Source organism: Ambystoma mexicanum, chromosome 1p, assembly GCF_040938575.1.
Source record: "Ambystoma mexicanum isolate Mex_15411 chromosome 1p, UKY_AmexF1_1, whole genome shotgun sequence".
In the NCBI taxonomy this organism is placed as follows: domain Eukaryota; kingdom Metazoa; phylum Chordata; class Amphibia; order Caudata; family Ambystomatidae; genus Ambystoma; species Ambystoma mexicanum.
The window spans coordinates 63,050,321-63,065,674 of record NC_090921.1 but is presented as its reverse complement, the minus strand read 5'-3'; positions in this window follow the sequence as shown (position 1 = coordinate 63,065,674).

Sequence of the window (15,354 nt, the reverse complement as noted above, 5' to 3'; positions counted from 1 at the left end):
AGGAAGGGAGGACATGCGGAAACGAATCGGAGCTACAGCGTGCAGATGTTGAAGGTCGAGTCAAAAAAGTTGCAAAGAAAAAAAACATAAAAAGGTTAGTTACAAACAGTTCATAACTTTAAAAAAATGTTTGTGCTGGGGACTATTTTATGTTTTTTTCCAGTCAATTGGACTACACTTTATCTTGTGTTTAAACTGAACATCCCTTTTCCAATCTCTCCTCCAGTTACCCGTGGGTGTCAGAACTATACATACAAAGACAGTGAAGCGAATGAGAGATGTTGCTTGCCAGACCATGTACACTATGGAGGAACTATTAATTGAGGCGAGGCGTGTTCAGGCTCGAGATGCTCATGTCCAATGGCCAGAACATGAATTACCTGTGTTTGGAGAATACAGCAAAGTTGCATTGGACCATTGCTACAGTGCGACCGCACCACCACAAAAAGATGCTATTGAATGTATTGAAGATAGCTCTGAAGTAGTTGCAGATCAATTCACACAATCTACACCCACCAATAATTTGCCACCCAAAAACCTGTCGACATTGTTGTGTTCTCCCATCAATGTTGAAGTAATAGATGTCGAAATGACAGAGAATGAACCAGCCGCAGCATCCATAGGCGCATCAGAACTTGATATCAGCGATATTACTTTCCAATGTGTTGAAATCTCCACAACGTCACAGGCCGAAACAACCTTGACGCAGGATGACAGTCTAATGAAAGAGAGCAAATACATTGTATTCGACAGTTGTTTGATGGAAATTATAAGTATTCTGAAATGTGTGCATTCCGTTAGAGCGAAAGTATGTGGGAAGCCATTGATTAATGTGACTCGTCAAATAAAAGGCAGTAACGTCAAAATAAATGCTGCCTGTAGATTAAATCATAGGTTCTAATGGTCTGCACAAACGATGCTGGGGAAAAATGCCAGCAGGCAATCTACTGTGTGCAGCTGCATCACTTTTTAGTGGCTCCAGTTTTAGAAAGTTAGAGGCTTTCTTTCAGTTTGTGGGACTCCATTTCATTTCTAAATCGCTGTACTACATATACCAACGTGATTATCTGTTTCCGGCCCTTAGTGATGCTTGGAAAATTGAACAATTGTCTCTAGTAAGTACATTCGAAGGGAAACGCTTCAGGCTAGCCGGCGATGGACAGTGCAACAGCCCTGGATTTTCTGCCAAGTACTGCACCTACCACTTTCAGGAAATGAAATTCTACACTCTAACCGTGTTGGCCCTTAAGGTCGCTTACAGACCATTTGATATTGAGTTGTGCCTAAGGTCGCTTACAGACCATTTCAAATTGTGTTGTGCCTTAAGGTTGCTTACAGACCACTTCAATTTGTGCTGTGCCTTAAGGTCGCTTACAGACCATTTCAAATTGTGTTGTGCCTTAAGGTCGCTTACAGACCATTTCAAATTGTGTTGTGCCTTAAGGTTGCTTACAGACCACTTCAATTTGTGCTGTGCCTTAAGGTCGCTTACAGACCATTTCAAATTGTGTTGTGCCTTAAGGTCGCTTACAGACCATTTCAATTTGTGTTGTGCCTTAAGGTCGCTTACAGACCATCTCAAATTGTGTTTTGCCTTAAGGTCGCTTACAGACCACTTCAATTTGTGCTGTGCCTTAAGGTCGCTTACAGACCATTTCAAATTGTGTTGTGCCTTAAGGTCGCTTACAGACCACTTCAAATTGTGTTGTGCCTTAAGGTCGCTTACAGACCACTTCAAATTGTGTTGTGCCTTAAGGTCGCTTATAGACCATTTCAAATTGTGTTGTGCCTTAAGGTCGCTTACAGACCACTTCAAATTGTGTTGTGCCTTAAGGTCACTTATAGACCATTTCAAAGTGTGTTGTGCCTTAAGGTCGCTTACAGACCACTTCAAATTGTGTTGTGCCTTAAGGTCGCTTATAGACTACTTCAAATTGTGTTGTGCCTTAAGGTCGCTTACAGACCACTTCAAATTGTGTTGTGCCTTAAGGTCGCTTATAGACCATTTCAAATTGTGTTGTGCCTTAAGGTCGCTTACAGACCACTTCAAATTGTGCTGTGCCTAAGATCGCTTATAGACCATTTCAAACTGTGTTGTGCCTTAAGGTCGCTTATAGACCATTCAAAATTGTGTTGTGCCTTAAGGTCGCTTACAGACCACTTCAAATTATGCTGCGCCTTCAGATCGCTTACTCTGCGGCCCGCAGCTCTATTGCTGTTGGGTTTGGCAAACTCTAGATGCCATCTGATATATGCAATTTAGCCTCTGATAGGACTGTCATTTCTAGATGCCCCCCGATGTACGCAATTTAGCCGCTGATAGGACTGTCATCTCTAGAGGCCCCCTGATGTATGCAATTTAGCCGCTGATAGGACCGCCATATCTAGCTGCCTCTGATATATGCAAACTAGTCGCTGACACGACTGTCAAAACTAGTTGCCGCTGACATACGCATTTTAGTCACTGATAGGACTGTCAAGGTAGATATACCTCGCTGCTTGCACTTCAGTTACCATTGAGTTGTCAAATTTAGACGCCCTTCGGCTACCTGCCTCCCAACATGCACATCACCAAAACACATCTAACACTCACTCTTTGCACCCTACTCTGGACCCTTCTAACCATCATCATAACAATGGCTCACACCAATTCCACACCTTGCAATCTGCAAGAGAGAAACATTCGACTTAGAGCAAGGCTGCCTCGCCTCTATGACCTCAAAAACAAGAGAACTAGACCACCAGGCTCTACCTCAACTCCTACTACACATGACCCTAACCGTCCTGCCTTAGTGGTAGAAAGAAGCCATAAACTTCAAACCGACCTTTATAATCAGAGGAGGCCTAACACACCCAATCTTAGACTGATCCAAGATAAAATCACAAATCCTAGCCTATCAGGAGCCCTTATTAATGCGAGGTCCCTCATAGCTCATAGCACTGAAATTGCGGACATACTTGCCCTGGACAACTTAGATTTACTCACAATCACTGAGACCTGGCTCCATGACGCCGCAGGTCCTGCACTCATGATTGCCGTACCTGATAATTACAACATTCTAAGAGTTGATCGCCCCAACTCTCGAGGAGGTGGCCTAGCCATCATCGCCAAAACTAAGCTAGATGTAAGACTCACCCCTCACCCGGAAATAACATCATACAAACTCCTCTCAGCCAAAATACCTATCTCTAACAATAGCACACTAACTGTTCTCTTGGTATATAGACCACCAGGCCCACTAGGCAACTTCGAGGAAGACTTATCTAGCCTCCTTACTAACAACATCAAAGACACTACCCAGCTCCTATTACTAGGTGACTTCAACTTGGGTTTTAATGATAATGAGGACAAACAAGCCCACTCCATCCAATCCATTATAGTCGATCATGGCCTGACTCAGAAATGTTTGCCCCCACGCACATAAAAGGACGGACCCTAGATTGGATAGCCAACCGAAACTGTAACACCACTATCTCCAAAATCCTGCCACAAACATGGACGGATCACCACCTCATCAGTTTCTCATTAACTACAGAACTGCCTAAACCAATTAACTAGGATATAATACCAGCCATGCCAACCAGAAGTAAAAAAGACATTACCTCGGAAAAATTGCTCCTTCTCCTCCTACCAGCCCTTGCTGTTAGCGATACTAACCAGGACCCTAACATACTAGTTGAAACATTCAACAACGCCATGTCCAATGCGTTGGACATAATAGCCCCCATCAAACTTCGTAAAAGCAAACGAGAATCTCATCTCAACTCATGGTTCACCCCTCACCTCAAAGAACTACGAATCCAAAAGCGCAAACTCCAAGCTATCTGGAGGCATACACCCTCGGCTGAGAATAAAACCATCCTTAACAACTTTGCCAATAAATATAAGAAGGAAATAATCCAAACCAAAAAAGACACATTCAATGAGAGAATTAGCAAGGCTAATTCTAATTCTAAAGAACTCTTCTCCATCCTCCGGGAAATGGAAAACCCTATTGCTCCCGTAGACAACGTCCCCAAAGATAAACAGTGGTGCACTAGCATCCAAAATGCCCTAGCTAACAACATTGCAACTTTGCAAACCAAAATTGCAAAGAAGAAAGCATCCTTGAGCCCTACTAAAGCCCACACTATCCACTCGACTAATTCACACCGAACAACTACCCAATACAATTGCCAACCTTTCAGTTTTACCAACATATCCATCCTAGAAACCGAAAAGGTGATCCTATCACTAAAGCCCTCTAACTGCCAAGGTGACAACTGCCCTGCACAAGTCATTAAGGACGCAGCACGAGATTTAGCACCCTTCATCTCTAAACTAATTAATGATTCATTTAAATCTAGCATTGTACCATCTAACCTCAAAGAATCTTGGGTACTACCCCTCCTTAAAAAACAGACCCTCGATCCAGCCATCCGTACCAACTATAGGCCAATCACCACAGTCCCATTCCTCCTCAAAATCATTGATATAGTAGCCTACCTCCAGATCCAAAACTATCTGGAGACAAACCAACTACTAGGTTCTCGCCAATCTGGTTTCAGACCATTACATGGCACTGAAACAGCCCTTATCGATCTCAAAACACAAATCAATGAGCTGAAGGATAGAGGTAAAACAGCTATGCTCCTCCTCCTTGATCTATCAGCGGCCTTTGACCTGGTGGACCACGCAGTGTTAGGCAACCACCTAGCGTCTGCCGCCCATTTCTCAAGTGAAGCTATAGCCTGGGTACAATCCTTCCTAGCCAACCGTACGATGAGAGTGTTCTCCCCTTTAGCCTCAGCGGACCCAATACATATCACCTGTGGCGTCCCACAAGGTTCATGTGTCTCACCTACCATGTACAACGTCTTCACTAAGCCACTCTTCGACAAATTGGACAGACTAGGGGTAACCTATACCAACTATGCGGATGATACGCAAATCCTCTTACCACTATCTGGCAACTTTGTCGAAGACACAGCTCTAGTAAATAAGATCTACCTCATCATTCAGGCATGGATGGCCTCCCACGGCCTCTGCCTGAATGACGACAAAACTGAGATACTGATCCTGGGCTCCGACTCCAACCTTAGAAAACTTAGCCCAAACTACCGTGCCTTTAACATTGATGGCAACATAATCAAAGTGGCAACAGAGGTAAAAACACTAGGTTTCTACCTCGACTCCACGCTATCTCTCAAAAAACAAGTTAATTCCCTAGCGTCCTCCACAGCTTACACCTGCAAATTAATCAGGGCCTGCAGACCCTACCTCTCGAAATCTAATTGCATCACCCTAGCCAATGCCTTAGTAATGTCAAAACTGGACTATTGCAACGCCCTCTATGCAGGAGCTAGCAAAACTGCCATAAACAAAATGCAAATACTTCAGAATAATGCTCTTAGAGCAGCTCTGGACATACCCCATAGACCCCACATCTCTAACTTCAGAAAAGGCCAGCATTGGTTAAAAACCAGTGATAGAGTTCTTCTTAAGACACTATCCCTCACCCACAAAGGCCTGAATAACACTGCGCCCCCATATATCTCAGCCAGACTGACAAGAAAATCCTCCACTCAACACACTAGAGCCGCTAACCAATTTCTGCTTGAAACACCCAAATTCAGACTATCCAAAGTGGGTGGGGCAAGCTTCCCGGTTAGAGCTGCTCATGCCTGGAATGCACTGCCCACCGCACTGAGAGCCAACCTACCCTACACCAGATTTAGATGCAAAGTGAAAAGTTGGCTTTGGACCAACGACGACCTACAATAGCGTTAGGCCAGGACCTATCAAAATTTTTACCAAACTAGGAACTTGTACTTCACTTATCCGGCACCGAATGCACTCTGTATACCTGCTCTGTAATTTCTTCATGAACTGCACTCCCTGTATGTATTCCATGTATGTAACCTAAGCTCAAGTATCCTTATGACTGCTGCGCCCGGCTACTCCTGGGTTTTGTGCGCATTATCAAATAAATAATACAAATACAAATAATACAAATACATGGATAGTAAGGAAATTGTGAGTTTGGTGGTCGTGCAGGTAACACAATGTACATCCTCAGTGGCCATGGAGAAACTAGGATTTATAAAATCAGTGGAATATCTACAATCAAGGGGAATGCATATCGACCTCATAGCCACGGACAGACACGTTTCAATTGCCAAGACAATGAGAGAGCAGTTCCCACATATTAATCATCAATTTGACGTATGGCATCTTGCTAAATCAATCAGTAAGAAAATCTCGGCTGCAGGAAAAAAAAAAGGTTTTGAAAGTATTTTGCAGTGGTCCCGATCTATCACCAACCATCTTTGGTGGAGCTCAAAAACTTGTGAAGGGTCAGTGGAAATACTAATTGAAAAATGGCGGTCACTGATGCACCACTGTACCAATGTTCACAGATGGACAGAAAATCAACATTTTCACCAATGTGAACATGGCCCTTTGTACCCAGAGGAGGCATGGAAGAAAAAGTGGTTGATTCCATCTTCACCGACACACAAAGCCATTGAGAAGATTGTTTTCGACAAAACTCTATCAAGAGATTTGAGAGGACTGATAGAATTCTGTCACACAGGAGATTTGGAGGTGTTCCACAATATGTGCCTAAAGTACAGGCCAAAGCGCTTGCATTTTAGCTTTCGGGGCATGATACATCGCACTCTACTAGCGATCTTGGCCCATAACAGCAATGTCGGAAGTGAACAATCTAGGACTAGGGGTAAAGTAAGGATGCCTCGCTACACTAAGGTGTTTTCAAAACGAAGTAAGCAATGGGTGATCAAACCAGTCTATGATGAAATGCAGTTCGACTTTGTGAAAGGCCTTATTGTTGCTGTGTTAGAGAAGCACAGATATGGAATTTTGGACGTTTCTGTGCAGAGCAGTGATCCATTGCCACCGAACATTGCAACTGTGCCATGCCCACCCGAAGCACAGCTGGTTGTGAAGTACAAATCCCGGTTTAAATAATTGCAATACGATTGTCTTTTTGTAAATAAATGTTATTGTACAGTGTACCTGTAACCCTAACCCCTACCTTCACCATCATGGGTGGCGAACAAGCTGGGTGTCATCTTTGAATTCTCCCTATTCACCTCATATATGTGTATGTATATATTTTTCTCATGTCTCATCTCATGTAAATGTAAATGCTGCGCACTGTTGCGCACTGTTAATGGAGGGGAGGCTTGCGTATTGCAAATAATAAAACAAACAAACAAACAATAAATCTCACTTTTAACTCAACTCCTGTTGTACTTTATACTTTCCCTGACCTTCCGCCAAAAATTAAATGTCTGCAATTGGGCTGCAAAGCTCGCAGACAACGGGGACACAATTGGGGGCCTTAGACCGCGCCAAGCGGGCCGTGGCATTTGGGAGAGAAGCCAGTTCGCATTTGCACATTGAGGCGCACTACATAGAGGGATTCTAAACTTCAAGTTCTCACAGATGCCTTTACTACGTGATGTTGCAAATAAAGAATGCGAAGGACAGCGGCTTTGATTTTCAGCTCGCGCCCAGAAGAGGCCCACAAGTCGCACTGAAAGTATAAGGGTCTATTGTTTTTTGACCTTGAGACAGGGACCATGCCGAAAGAACTACATTTGAAGGGGGTGCGCAATAACGTAAGAGACGATAAGGCAGAAAATTCAGAAACTAGACCGAGTTTCATTTTAGTTCAGTATACGAAAAATCGTTGTCAAGAGCACGGTCCGTTTTACAGACTGCATTACGAAGAGACACAATGGAAATTTCAAATATAATGTAAGTAAATCTTTAGACGCTTTTATACCGGAATGAAGATTTAATGAATGGATGCATGAATAAATGAATGAATGAAGAGCTAGGAAAAGCAAGGAAAACGTGTTCATAGTGGGCACATGGGCATGCAGGCCCACTGGTCTCACCGATCTCGGTCCCTGGCCCAGCCACTTTTCCCTGCACTGCCTACCTGCACTACGGGACTGTCTCTGTATTCTTCAGCCCCTTCTCCCGGGATTTAACTTGCACTTGCCACCAGCTGGCCCTATTATTTATCTTGTATTCGACTAACCATGTACAGCACTTTTGCCCCCCTCCCCTCTTACCCATGGGCGATCAGAAAGACACCTGGCCTAGTAGGATCGTTGTCTGTCTGCCCTTGTTCCCCACCTGCCTCGTCCCGCCTTGAAACACTTGTGTATAGGCGCGTTACAAATGCCATATCATATATCATATCATTCCACACGCATGTAGACTAACTGTCGTTTATCATTGTGTGTTGGCCTCGATTTATTTCGTTACTTTTTGCATTGATTTTAGAGCTGAACATACTCCATTGAACTATCCTTGCAATCAAATAGTTTCTGATCGGCTGTAATAAATAAAATGAGTAATATTAATGAAGATCGGCTGGCGAGACTAATTATAATTTTTTTGTTTTCTTAATAGGTATTTGCTCCCCTTCTGCTACTGTCATCGGTTTGAGACACCGGCAGACGGTTTCTTCGTGAGACACCTGCAGCTTCGTGTGAACAACTGGAGCACACTGACAATTTTATGGGACGATCGCCAAGAGCCCACATGCCCTTACGCTGTACTAATGGCTAGAAGCAACATATCAACCTTTACGATGGACTAGTGCCTAGTTGATGGAACAGCCTTGCGGTTCACCGTGCTTCCAAAGTGCTTCTTTTAACGAAAAGCAACACCCTGTGTACCATTGCGGATACAGATAAAAGAAAATAAATGGCTTTCGGAGTTCATATGGCAATTGCTGAATATTCTGTAAACATTTAATGTATAATAAATGTACTTTACCAAATGTACCGTGTTGCTGTTTGATTTTAAAGTACAGTTTCATATTCCGAATTGTGGCGCGCTGTGTTGTGAGATGGTCTGTGTTGGTTTCCGGGTTCTGTGTGAAGTTGCGTAGAAGACGACTGGGCGCGTTTGCCTACGCAGCACAGTAACGTCACAGAGAGAGGCGGGGAATATGAATGTTTGGATAATGTCAGGCTCAGGGGTGGGGGAATTGATTTAGTGCCGCAAAAGCAGGTCAGCCAGGGCGATGCGGCAAGTGATAGGATTATCACAAAATGGCGGCTCCCTGGTGCCTGTTTTCGCGTGCGTTTAATGGGCGAAAACTTGGGTAAGGTCCATAGGAAAGTTTTCTAAAATCGAGCCACTTAGGCTTAAAAAAACATGGCCGACCCGTAGGGACAATAACATTTTTTACTAGACCATGCCTTTAACCTGAAACTAAATAAATAATCCAGTGCTAGGATGGTGTTGTCACTGCTGCTAATGTCTAAAAAATACAGTTCAGTTCAATGGAAACTTTACTTTGAAAGTTAAAGAGCCACACAAGTATCAATTTGAAGAGACCATACGAAGTGCAGAGTATTTATATAAAAATAAAATGAAGACATATATAATCATATGGTATATGGATACTAGTTCATCACGAGCTCTTAATGCCAAGCACACATATTGTAAAACAGCCTGCATGTGATTAGGGTTATTTGCAGGCTAGTGATAAAACATGGCTTGGTGACATGTTTGCAACTGGAGGTCCCTTAAAATTGGAATTAAAAAATCTTTCTCTGAATTTTTTATTGTTGATAAAAAAGATAAATAGCAAAAATGATTTGACAGCTGTTAAACAAAAATCTAAGTTGTGCCCTGGCCTCCGGTCCACTTGGCAGTTACTGCGCTGAGTGGTAACATTTTATCGAAGGCTACCAATTAAAGTTAATTCCATTGCCAACGGGGCCCAGTACAGATATTCTTGGCAACCAGAATGAGTCATTGGATGGAAAATGTATCTTTTCCTTGTTTTTCACATTTCAAGATCCATTCGTGATACAAATCATCTTTTCCTAAATAAAAATTTGATTTTGTTTATTCTGGATAGCGCTAACCTGCAGAGTGCTGTTCTATTGTTAACACTCATATTTACAGGACTTGCATATTTATTTTCATACAATAACCACAGAATAACATACACAAAAAAGGTAGTAGGCGCCCCTTTCTAAAAGAACAGGGCATGATGACCTGTTCTGTGGTTTTTACCCACCTTGAGAGTCCGCAGCCATCACTTTTAGCTCACTGTACTTTTCACGAAGGAGGAATATCCATTTGCCTATCAGTCTTTGTCCCGCCCACAAGGGCTGGCCAGCACCGAAATTCCAGGCAAACCTCCTTTGAACAAGAATACCAACAGCAACCTCAGACACGTGTTTCAGCCTTGTTGGGCCTCATCAGTGAGGTGGAGGTTTGCCTCTCTGAGCACAGTGAGCAAGGGGTCCACGTCTGAGTTCCCCCAGGTAACCTAGGGTGACCAGCCCCAAGTTCCTTACGCATATAAAAAAGGTAGCAGGCACCGCTCTCTAGAAAGAACATGGCATGATAACCTGTTCTGTGGTTTTACCCACTTTGTGAGCCTGTAGCCATTGCTTTTTGCTCACTGTACTTTTCACAAAGGAGGAATATCCATTTTCATATTAGCCTTTGTCCCAAATAAGATAGGTTTTTCCACTTGGTAATTTAGCTTGTAATAACATTTGAGTCAGTACAGCATGTTATCTTTGAACTAGATTTGAAAATTAGACGATGGGCACTATCCTAATGCGATCTTCCGGAAACGAAAGTCCCAGTACCATGTGGGTAGTTGGAAACGAGCCGATTGAGGTAATTGTAATGTCTTTACAGAAACTATTTGGTACTCTTTGGGGAATCTACCATTAGAAAATCGCCAAAGAGCAGCACTCTACAAGCCAATGGCAGATGCCTCTGCTTGGTTTATCTTACCTCACCTATCCCCACTGTTTCTCGGCCATCAATTGCATGATTCTATCGCACTTAGACTACGTAAACTGCCTCTACCTAGGTGCTCCGGCGTTCCAACTAAGGAAACTTTGAAGAATCCAAAATGCTACAGCACGCCTACTCATTAGCGTGCCCCAAAGAGAACACTTCAGCCCTACACTGAGTACTCCACTGGCTCCTGATTGGTCAACGTGTTGCCTTTAAAGTCATGTGCATCACCCATCAGGCAATCCAAAACACTGGGCCAGAACTCCCCAAAGAGAAGATCCAGCTCAGCATATTGCCTAGTGGTCCCACCCTACAAATCCCTCAGTCTGACCGGATCCTCATTCTCTGTCAAAGCGCCGCTCATCTGAAATGCCCTACCCCTACACATTTGCAATTTTGAAAACCAGCTGAAATTCAGAAAGGCACTCAAAACCTGGCTCTTCCCAGCACCCAACTGACCAAACTACAACGAGCACAAAACGCTGCAGCCAAACTGCTACTAGCGCTCGGCATGAGAGACCACATCTCCCCAGCCCTCAAAACTCTGCACTGGCTTTCGGTTGCCCGAAGGGTGACCTTCAAAACCTTATGCATCTCTCACCGAGCACTGCATAAAACCGGACCTCAATATCTTCAAGACAAACTAAAACCCTATCACCCTCCACGTACTCTAAGATCAAGCACAGCCGGCCTCCTAGTCATACCTAAAACAAACTCAGTCAGGTTAGGCGGATCATCATTCTCAGCCTTGGCCCCCATGCTGTGGAATGCACTCCCACCCCACATCCGACTCACTGAAGACCTCATGTCTTTCTGCAAATTACTGAAAACTTGGCTCTTCCCCTAAAACCGACCCCAAACACAAACCAACTCAAACTGGATAACAGCATCTCAATGACTTTAAAGAATACTAGATCAGAAATAGCAATGCAGCATCATAATCCAAGCGAGGAATTGAAACTAATAAACCTCTATTGGTTAGCTGAAAAGGACAAACAAAATAGAATGAGTAAAAAAGATCAAATTGGCGAAGTAGATAAAAAGAATATGTTGTATGAGAGCAATAAAGTGTCTGAAATTAAGGAAATGGACAAAATAAATGTAATGGACAAGAGGATCAATGTGTATGTGAGGAATAAAGTGGATAACAACAATTCGACTAACCCAAATTACTAGATCTTAAATAACAATAAAACATATAACAATACAGCATCAAGATCCAAGCGAGAAATCGACAACTAATAACCTCTAATGTAAACTAAAAAGACATACAGAATGGAATGAGTAAAGTAGACCAAAGTAGTGAAGTGGATAAAAAGAATAAATTGTACGAAAGCAGTAAAGCAGTTGGAATTAATGAAATGGATGTAATGATTGCAATGGACGAAAAGAACAAAATGGACAAAATGAATAAAGTGAAGAGGATGGAAAGATGAATATAGGAGACGGATCAGTAAACAATCAGACGACATAGAATGTATGAGTGCATGGTATAAATGGAAAGTACAGAATAGACGTTTCGAATACATGAGACGGGTGTAGTGCATGGGGCAGATGGAGAGCATGGAACGGATCGAGGGCGTACGACAAGTGACAAGGGCTGTACCGATAATGCAGGATGAATGAATGAAGTGAGTGGAGCGAATGAAGTCGGTGGAGTTGATGAAGCGCGTAGAGCCGATGAGTGCATTGAGTGGATGAGTGCATTGAGCAGATGAGTGTGTAGAGCAGATGAGTGTATAGAGCAGAAAAGTGTCTAGAGCAGATGAGTGTGTAGAACGGATGAGTATATAGAGCGGATGAGTGTGTAAGAGCGGATGAGTGCGTAGAGCGGATCAGTGCGCAGAGCGGATGAGTGTGTAAGAGCATATGAGTGCGTAAGAACTGATGAGTCCGTAGAGCGGATGAGTGTGCAGAGTGGATGAGTGCGTAGAGCAGATGAGTACGTAGAGCGTATGAATGCATAGAGCAGATGAATGCATAGAGCGGATGAATGCATAGTGTGGATGAATACATAGAGCGAATTAGTGCGTAGAGAGGATGAGTCCATAGAGCGGGCAAGTGCGTAGAGCAGACGAGTGTGTAGAGAGGACAAGTGCGTAGAGCGGACAAGTGTGTGGAGCGGATGAGTGCTTGGAGCAGATGAGTGCGTAGAGCAGATGAGTCCAGAGAGCGGACGAGTGCGTAGAGCGGACGAGTGCATAGAGCGGGCGAGTGCGTAGAGTGGACGAGTGTGTGGAGCAGATGAGTGCGTGGAGCGGATGAGTGCGTGGAGCGGATGAGAGTGCAAAATGAATGAGGGCATAGAGCGGATGAGAGCGTGGAACAGATAAGAGCATGGTGCGGATGTAGGTTGTGGTACGGATGTAGGCTGTGTGAGTGGATAATAGAATGGAGCGGATGTAGGATGTTCAGCAGATTTAGGGTGTTGAGCGGATGTAGGGCATGATGGTGTTGAGCAGAAGTAGGGTGTTGAGCGGATGTAGGGTGCGCTGAGGTTGAGCCAATGTAGGGTGTTGACCGGATATAGAGTATGGTACGGGTGCTGAGCGGATGTAGAGTGCGGAGCGGATGTAGAGTGCTGAGTGGGCATAGAGTGCAAAGCGGGTGCAGAATGCGGAGTGGGGAGCGGGTGTTGTGTGCAGAGCATGTGTAGAGTGCAGAGCGGGGTAGAATGCGGAGCAGGTATCGAGTGTGGAGCAAACGGGTGATGTATGTGGATGGAACGGGTGATATATGTGGATGGATCAATGGGTGAAGTGGTTGGAAGGAACAGGTGTAGTAAGTGGAAGAAACGGGTGAAGTGGGTGGTAGGAACGGACGATTGATCTGGAAGAACGGGTGATGTATATAGATGAGACGGTTGAAGAATGAGGAAGGAACGGGTGAAGTATGTGGACAAAATGGGTCAAATATATTGAATAGAACGATTGAAGAATGTGGATGGAACGGGTGGAATAGATCGATGAAGTGGAAAATGTGGTTGGAACAGAGGAAGTATGGGGTTGGAACAGGTGAAGTATGTGAGTGGAACGGATGAACTGGGTGGAACAGGTGAACTGGGTGGAACGGATGATCTGGGTGAAATGGATGAACTGGTGGAACGGATGAACTGGTGGAACGGATGAACTGGGTCGAACGGAAGAACTAGGTGGAACAGATGAACTGGGTGGAACGAATGAACTGGGTGGAACGGATGAACTGGATGGAACGGACGACTGGGGTGGAATGGATGATCTGGGTGGAACGGATGAACTGGGTGGAACGGATGAACTGAGTGGAACGGATGAACTGAATGGAATAGATAAGGCAGAAAGGATGAACAAAGCAGAAAGGATGAACAGGGTATATTGGGTGAACAGGGTGGAACGGGTGAGATATGTGGACGGAAATGGGGAAGTATGGAGATGCAAAAAGTGAACTAGGTTGATGGATCGCGTGAAGTATGTGGATGAAACGAGTGAAGTACATGGATGGAACGGGTGAAGTACGTGGATGGAACGGGTGAAGTACGTGGATGGAACGGGTGAAGCATGTGGATGGAACGGGAGAAGTATGTGGAAGGAACGAGTTAAATATGTGGAAGTAAGGGGTGAAATATGTTAAAGGAATGGGTGAAGCATGTCGATGGAACGGATGACCGGGTATAGAATGGGTGAAGTGGGTGGAACGGGTGAAATGGTAGAACCGATGAAGTAGGTCGTTGAACGGTTGAAGTGTTCGGAACAGGGGAAGTGGGTGGAACTGGTGAAGTGGGTGGAATGGGCGAAGTGGATGGAACGTGTGAAATGGGTGGAACCAGTGAAGTGGATGGAACGTGTGAAGGTGACGTATGTGGATAGTTGATGCATGGAGAAAGGATAATGTGGGTAGAACGAATGAATATGAATGGAGCATTGCATAAAATGGTTGAAAGCATAAAATGGTTGGAGTGCATAAAATGGCTAGGAGTACATGGAACAGATTGGAGTGCATGGAACCGATTGAGTGAGTGCATGGAATAGATTGGAGTGCATGGAATGGATTGGAGTGCATGGAACTGACTGGAGTGCATGGCACAGACTGGAGTGCATGGAATGGATTGGAGTGCATGGAATGGACTGGAGTACATAGAAAGGTGTGACTTGCATGCAATGGTTAGGATTGCATGGAATGCGGATTTGAAAAAGCATGGACAAGAACGATTTGGAGTGCTTGAAACGGTCGTAATGCATGGAACAGTTGAAGTACATGGAACGGATGGAGTACATGGAACTATTGGAGTGAGACCGATCTCAAACACCTAAGGTAAAATACCATATCACATCTACACGCTTACTCTTCTCTTTACACCACCACTCAACTAGAACACAGCAATACTATGACACCATTCGGTATAGCTGTTCTCATACCATCTTCTGCCTCATACTCCCCATCACCCTAACTAAACACTGCTGTTTACACACCCTCCAGCCTAGGCATTCTCCTCAGGCCTAACGCAGCCAGAATCGGTCTGGATAAATACCTGCCAGAACGAACACATACTCTTGATCTCCCAACCACCACACCAACTGCTA